The sequence below is a fragment of the Mchenga conophoros genome, linkage group LG8 (assembly GCF_057382185.1).
Source record: "Mchenga conophoros isolate Kocher_MC1m ecotype Shallow Benthic linkage group LG8, M_conophoros_male_GT1.1, whole genome shotgun sequence".
NCBI lineage: Eukaryota > Metazoa > Chordata > Actinopteri > Cichliformes > Cichlidae > Mchenga > Mchenga conophoros.
In genome coordinates, this window is record NC_140533.1 from 12,098,992 (window position 1) to 12,106,599 (window position 7,608).

Consider the following 7,608-nt stretch of genomic DNA (forward strand, 5'->3'; position numbering starts at 1 on the left):
TCAGAACAATGCTGAAAGTGGCACTGGTATTTAAAAAAATTCTACTCAGGCAGGGGTTTCTCTATCTCCTTTTAACTTTTGAACTCAGTTGTATTTCATGCTAAAAGGGATACTGTTCTCTATATCAAAACCACCCAACTACTTCTGCTAGGGAATATCCTGTATTGAGTTTATGACTACAAAGACCCTTATTCTGCCTGACACTGGAGACGGTGTCCTGATAGAGCGAAGTCTGTGTCCTGGGACGGCCCTGTGCCAGCCAGCAAGAGATGATCCATGCGTCCTGGCGTTGTCTTGGTAGGTGAGGGTTGGAGAGATTATGAAGCTGTGAGGTGTGTGTGTGCAGCGGTGAATTTGGGCAGAGTGATCTTATCCCCTCTGCCTTCTACATAGTGGAGAGCTGCATTAGTGGAGGGTACTGAGAGATTTGAGTCTACCCCTGGGGAGACCAGAGAGACTGAAGTCACAGCTCTGTGTCTGTTCTCATGACTTCACTGCCGGGACAGACCCAGTTTTGCTGACTCTTATTTTTCTTCTATGTAACCTATTGAGTAATCCCATTATAATGGGACTCACTAGTGTTTAGTTTGTGGTGCTCAAAGTCTCCCAGGATTACCTGGATGTAGATACTTTCACTATGAAAGAACCCTGTATTGACAACTTATCTAATTTTGAAAATGGCACATAGTTTTTAAAGTATTATTTTCAGATGCTTATTATTTTTTAAAACTAAATTTTTTAAAATTCTCTCAACACCACCAATACCTTTCAGCTACATAATAATGAGATAAACATAAGCTACTATCTCCAAACACCAGCAATTAACAGTGAAACAATGTGGATTATGTGTTGCGTTGTGTTTTGTGTAATCAATTTATCAAATCCATTAGGGCCCATTGCTTAATAAACCATAATCATCCACCTGTACGGGATGCACAGAGAAGCAGAAGATAATGATCCCTATGAAAGAGCAGAACTAAATAAATGTGATATTTCATAGCATGTGTTTCTATTAGATCTTTATATCTGTTATACTTCTCTATTCTGTTTTTTTTAAACACAACATTACTGTCATTCATTCTCTCCTGGGGCCTCTGGGCACACCGAGATAATTACCAAGGGTTCAGAAGCAGGAAATGAGAGTGGCCCTCTCCTGTCCCCCCAGGTCGTCCAGTGATGTTGCTTCATGAATCAGGATAGACTAGAGGCAACTACTGTAACCAAGAGAAGCTAAGCACATGATGTGTCAGTACGTTTAATGTTGCATACAGCTTCTTTCTCTCAGGTTTGAACTCAAAATGAAAGTCTTTCTGGAGGGTGATGTAGAAACAGCAGCTTTAACATAGGTGAACAATAAAGTGAGAGACATGAACATCTGGTTAAAGCTGTTAAAGTCATGGCAACCGACTTTGGGAATAACATGTGTATGGGGAGGCTTTCTAAATATGCTGACCCACTCTTGTAATACAAACAATGTACATAGGAAAAGCACAGTTGCAGTAAATAACATTATAACAAATTTATATGCACTAAACATTCACCTTCCACTTCATTAGTTACACCTTGTTAGTTGTGGGTTTGCCTTCAGAACTGCCTTAATTCTTCATGGCATAGATTTAACAAGGTGAACATTCCTCAGGGATTTTGGTCCATACTGACATGAGAGCTTCATGTTATGTTATACTGAGATCTGGTGACTGTGGAGTCCATTTGAGGACAGTGAACTCATTGTGATGCTCAAGAAAGCAGTTTGAGATTATCTGAGCTTTGTGACATGGCGTGCTATCCTGCTGGAAGCAAGCAGCCATCAGAAGATGGGTACACTGTGGTCATAAATGGACAAACAGGAACAACATTCTGGTGGTGTGTTAAATGATGCTCTGTTGGTAAAAGTAAAAGTATTCCTTACATCATTATATTACCTCCAGACTAAATCATTGACACAAGGCAGGAGGGCTTCACGCTTTCATGCTGTTTATGCCAAATTCTGAGTCTAGAATTTGAATGTTGCTGCAGAAACGGAAACTCCTTGCAACGTTTTTCCAATCCTCTATTGTCCAGTTTTTTTTAGCCTCAGTTAGCTGACAGGAGTAGCACCAGGTATCATTTTATGCTGCTGTAGCCCATCTGCTTCAAGATTCAGTTTGCTGTACAAGAGGTACTGTTCTGCATACCTTGGATTTAACAAGTGATTGTTTGAGTTGCTGTTGCCATCTAGTCTGCCCATCCTCTGATCTCTAACATAAATAAGACATTTTCAACCAGAGAAATTTACTCTCTGGATATGTTCTCTTTTTCATACCATTTTCTGTGAGCCCTACAGATGGTTGTGTGGGAAAATCCAAGCAAATGAGCAGTTTTTGAAACAAGCCCGTCTGGCACTAACAACCATGCCACCTCCAAAATCACCTTTCCTCTCCATTCTGATCCTCGGTTTAGACTTCATCAGGTTGCCTTGACAATGTCGAAAAGACTAAATGTGTTGAGTTGTTTTTACCCATATTATATCTGTCTTACTGATGTGTATAGTGAAGTTGAGGATAATAATTTTGCTAAAATAAAACAATAAACTTGTCATTTGATATAATAGAGAATTTCAAAATTTTGCCATTTCTAGTGTTTGTATTACAGCGCATTTATAGAACAGACAAAGAGCCCAAAATATCAGGAATAATAGCCCACGCTTTAAGAAAAAACACACACACACACTTGGAACTACAACATACAACTGAGGACTGTAGCACTAACAAAATACCTGTAGCTAGCAAAAATTTTTTATTATTATTATTATTTTTAATATATGCAGTCTTTTAACGTCTACTGGGGCACGGCTTACAGCCGTGGGCTTTTTACACAGGATGACAAGGATGGGTTGTAGGATAAGGCTGTTGTGTCTCTTCCATTTGGGCTACTACAAAACACATCTCAGTAATTGGATAAAGTCCCATCACACTTCAGGATCAGTTTGTACTGTCACTCAGCAGCGCTTTCAACTGGTTTTATTTTCATTTGTCTGACTAGAGACTGCTCTGGCATACAAACTGTTGTGAAGTGTCTGCTTGTAAAAAATACATTGCGTGTCTTTATAGGATATATTTATTTATACCTCACTTCAATATAGTAATATCTGTCTCTAGATTATGTTGCTGCTATCATATTAAATCGTTGTCTGTTTTTATATAACATTATATTAACCATTTTTTGCAGCATTCAATGAGCTTTGAACTACTTTCCATCTAGTAATATTCTCAGTCATAGTAACACAGATTTCAGAAGTATCTTTCATTGAGTGATACTACCACAGCAGCTAATCAAGAGTACTTTGAATATTGAAATGCTGGCGAGGGATTAGAGCCACATGTGGTTTGACACCAAAGAGCTTTATATAGCTGCTTCAACACAGTTTTCCCCCATTTTACTGTCATCAGCAATTCAGCCTACAGGGAATGTGTTCCAGCATTATTTATAACTAGTCTATATGGGCTAGGTGGCAGAGATCCTAGCCAGGCTATGTCTTGCATCCTTTCATATAGTTTAATTACATTTTAGTAGGTGTAAGAGTTTATTTTTTTTAGATCATATCAGTAAATGTTTCTGTCCAGACCCCAGCTGGCTTCTTCGTCTATTCCCTGGGAGTCACAGAGGGGACATTCCCATGGGATCCAGGTTGTCAAGTCTGTTGCATAATTCAAGTCATTCTATCTATCTAGCTATCTGGCTATCTATTGTAGGCTGAAGCCTATCTGTGCTATCACTGGGTGAGAGGTGGGATTCACCCTGAACCGATTGACAGCCACAGGGCTAACACGCAGACACTGACAACATAAACACTTACGGCCAGTTTAGACTCAACAGCTAACCTTCATGCATGCCTTTGGACTATAAACTCCACACAGAATGGCAGCAGGTACCGACCTGATAACAGCTAACCACTGCACTACAAAATACAACAATTAATGGCGGTGTATTGTAATAGTAACAAAAGCATAAGCTGTTTACAGTATTTTTTGTTTTTTACATTTTTAAGTTATGCATGTTGAGATGTGTTTGAAATAAATTGTTTTATACATCAGGACTCCATAAAAAATCATCTGGTCCATAGCAGGTTTTAAAATGATGGTATTACAATCAAAGATGAGCTACAAAGCATGAAATATTACACTGTGTCGTTATTTGTCTAACAAACCCTAATCCAAAATGTGGGCACAGTATACAGCATATGCTTCAATAGCTTCTAGAAAGACCTTCAGCAGCAATAACTTGAAGTAACTGTTTTCTGAATGACTTTATCAGTCTCTTGCATCATTGTGGAGGAATTTTGGCCCACTCTTCTTTACAACATTGTTTAATTTCATTGACGCACGTGGGCATTTGTTCATGCACAGCTGTCTTATGGTCCCGCCACAGCATTTCATCAAAAGTGAAGTCTGGACTTGTAAATACACCCTTACTGCTTCCAGAGGAGAATCAAATGCACTTGATTAACTGATCATGGGGAAGTGTGAGCACCTCCATAAAAGCAGACGATTTGGCAGTTTGCAGGTCTGGAGCATGCAGGTCTGTGTTAGCAAAATGCCAACTAGGAAATACATCATTAATGAACTTAAAGAAGCAACTGCTGTTTCCAATCAATCTGAGAAGAACTGTATGGCCATTTGAAGTTTTTCATTCTAGAGTGGGATTTATTATTTGTCGTGGAAAACAGTTGAGACAGTTGCTAATACTCCCAGGAATGTTAACATTCATTACACTGTAAATGTGATTTTTTTTTTGTAGTGGTTGACAAGAGAAAACCTTATCTATCTTACAAGAACACTGCAGCATAACTTGAGTTTGCAAAATTGCATGAACAAACCACAAGAGTTTTAAAAAAGTGCCCTGTTTCGTCATAATGCACAACATTAAGGTTCCCAAAACCAAACACAGTATAAAAACATGAACACCTCACATCAACTGTCAAGCACGGTGGTGGACAGTTGATGGTTTGGGTTTGTTTTGCAGCCACAGGACTCAACAGGAGTCAACCATGTACTCCTCTGTATACCAAAGTAATCTAGAGTCAAATATGAGGCAGAAACTGAGTCATGCCACAGGACAGTGATCTCAAGCTCAGCAGAATACTATAACAGAGTGACTGAAAAAGAAAATAAAAACAAGGTTGTTGTAATGACCCAGTCAAAGTCTGTTGTCAGCCCGATTTGAGACAGCTGTGTGTGGATAAATATCCACAAGCTGCAATGAAGTAAAGCAACATTGTGAAGAAGAGTGGGTCAAAATTCTTCCACTATAATGTGAGAGACTGATGAAGTCATGCAGAAAGTAAATACTTCAAGTCACTGCTGCTAAAGATGATTCCATAAGCTACTGAATCATGGGGTTTATTTAATTGTCCACACATAGCTTTTGCATTTTGGTTCAGTTTTTGTTAAATAAACCTATCCCCACTGACTGCATGTCTTTGGACTGTGGTAGAGAGCAGCAATACCTAAACCCACTGGGAGAACATGCAAACTCCACACAGAAAAGCCCTGTCCGGGTGGTCGAGTCAGACCCGGGACATTCTTGCTGCGAGGCATCAGTGCTAACCACTGCGCTAACACCTACTACGTGAATATTTTAGAATGAACAGATAGTGCATTTTTATTTTACCACGATTTTAGGTTAATAGTGGCATATTCTACAGTTAAAGCTATAAAAATACAAAACAATTTTTATTTCATCATAATTTACCAAACTTAGAAGAAATAAAACCTCACATCCCAGCACTGACCGAGCATGACTGACTTGCCTGTAATTAATATACTGATTTGGAAAATTACTTTTAGCTAATAATTTTGGTCCCATGATACATTGTCATATGTGTTTATATATAAACACATATAAATAAGTGAGAGAAAAATTTACTTGAGAAATTTGAGCAATTTGTTAGGGTGGATAAACGGAGGCCACAAAATACTTAGCATAGCAAGAATTCAATGGGATTTCAGTTGCTCGGGATAATTAAAACTGAAGTCAGAGTCTCCCTGTCCCAGTAGGCTACATTTTATCCTGACATGCCCTTAATTATCCAGGACCTCTTGATGTCTAATCCTACTGAGGAAGTACACCAGTTTGACATCTCAGTCCTCTAAAGACGGCTCATTTTCAGTGTTAAGTTTAACTGGCTTCCACGACCCCTGTTACAGTTGATCACTTTAAGTAAAGTTTCACATTTTCTATGTATTTCTGATACTAAGCAATGCAAAGCACAGCATACACTCCCTAGTCCATGTTATATAATCAAAGTTGGCAAAAGCTTTCAGTACAGCCTCTGTGATCCCGGTGTCAGTTAGTGCTGAGGCCCAATGCCTGATCTCAGCACAACCAGCGGTCAGCAACGTTAACCCTATAACTGGACCTCAATGTGTGTGACTTAGTCACCCCAACTTATGGCCACAGATCTCATCCAAATTACAGATAAATACATGTTTCCTTTCAGTGTAGCTGCTGTTGTCAGTATGCCACTATTGTATTTGTAACTTCTGCTTTGCACACTCTGTGTGTCTTGTTAGGAGGCGATCTTTGTGATAGCTCTGAAGAATTATGTCAACCCACTAACCACCAGCAGTGCAACTGTTAACAGTTGCACAATATTGTTTATGAAACCTGTATTCCCAATTTCAAATGTTTTATACAAACAATAAAATACAACATTGGCTGATATTATCTTATAATGACTTTGTTACTTAGCCTAGTTATTTTGTATGTCAAGGCTGTACCTTCCTTTAACCCAATGACAGCTGCGATGGCTCCAGCCCCCAACTTTGAATTGCATATTGAAGAAGATGGATGGAAAAAATTTAAGGACCCCAACAAAATAAATCGCTTTAGATAATTCAGAGTTTTCCCTTTCAAATAGCAGCGAAAAACTTATTCAGTGTTGTTTGGGCTTTAATCAGCAGTGGAAGTCCTTAAACTTAAAAGAAAAACTTCAACGTATTTTAGAAAGAGAATGAGAGTTATTACTTATAGCACTATTCAGGCCACACTGTAAGTCATGACAACAAGTCAGCATGCACAAAACTAAGATGCTGAAACTATCATCCATCTTCTTATTAACATGTGTACTTTGTCTACTGTGTTATATCAATTTGTCTTCTGTGAAAAACCGTAAGGTTTCTTTTTACTCTCTTGTAGCAAAGTCATGTGTTGTTGCCATATTGATATGAAAAAGTCAGCTGCAGGCCTCCTGCTCAATTCCCCAGGGCCAAAAGGCCTCTGGCCCCAATAGTTGTTTGTGTGTCACAGTGGTTAATTGATGAGCCTTCTTGAATAATTGGCCCAAGCCCAGGAAGTTATCTGACTGTGGTGACACGAAGCTCGATCTCTCTTCTTCACACGCCCCTCGTGGTGATGTATTACCTCACGTGAGGGCATGCTTGAGGAAACTCTAGGTTTGAATTGGACTGTACATTTCAATACATCACAGACCACACTTGGTAGGGATGAAGAAACAAAAGAGATGAAAAAAAATTCACATTGTTTTTAATTGAATATTTTAATGACTTTGAATTAAAGCCCAGTAGACATTTTGCTGGACATAGGAAGACTTCTACAGAGGTCAAAGGT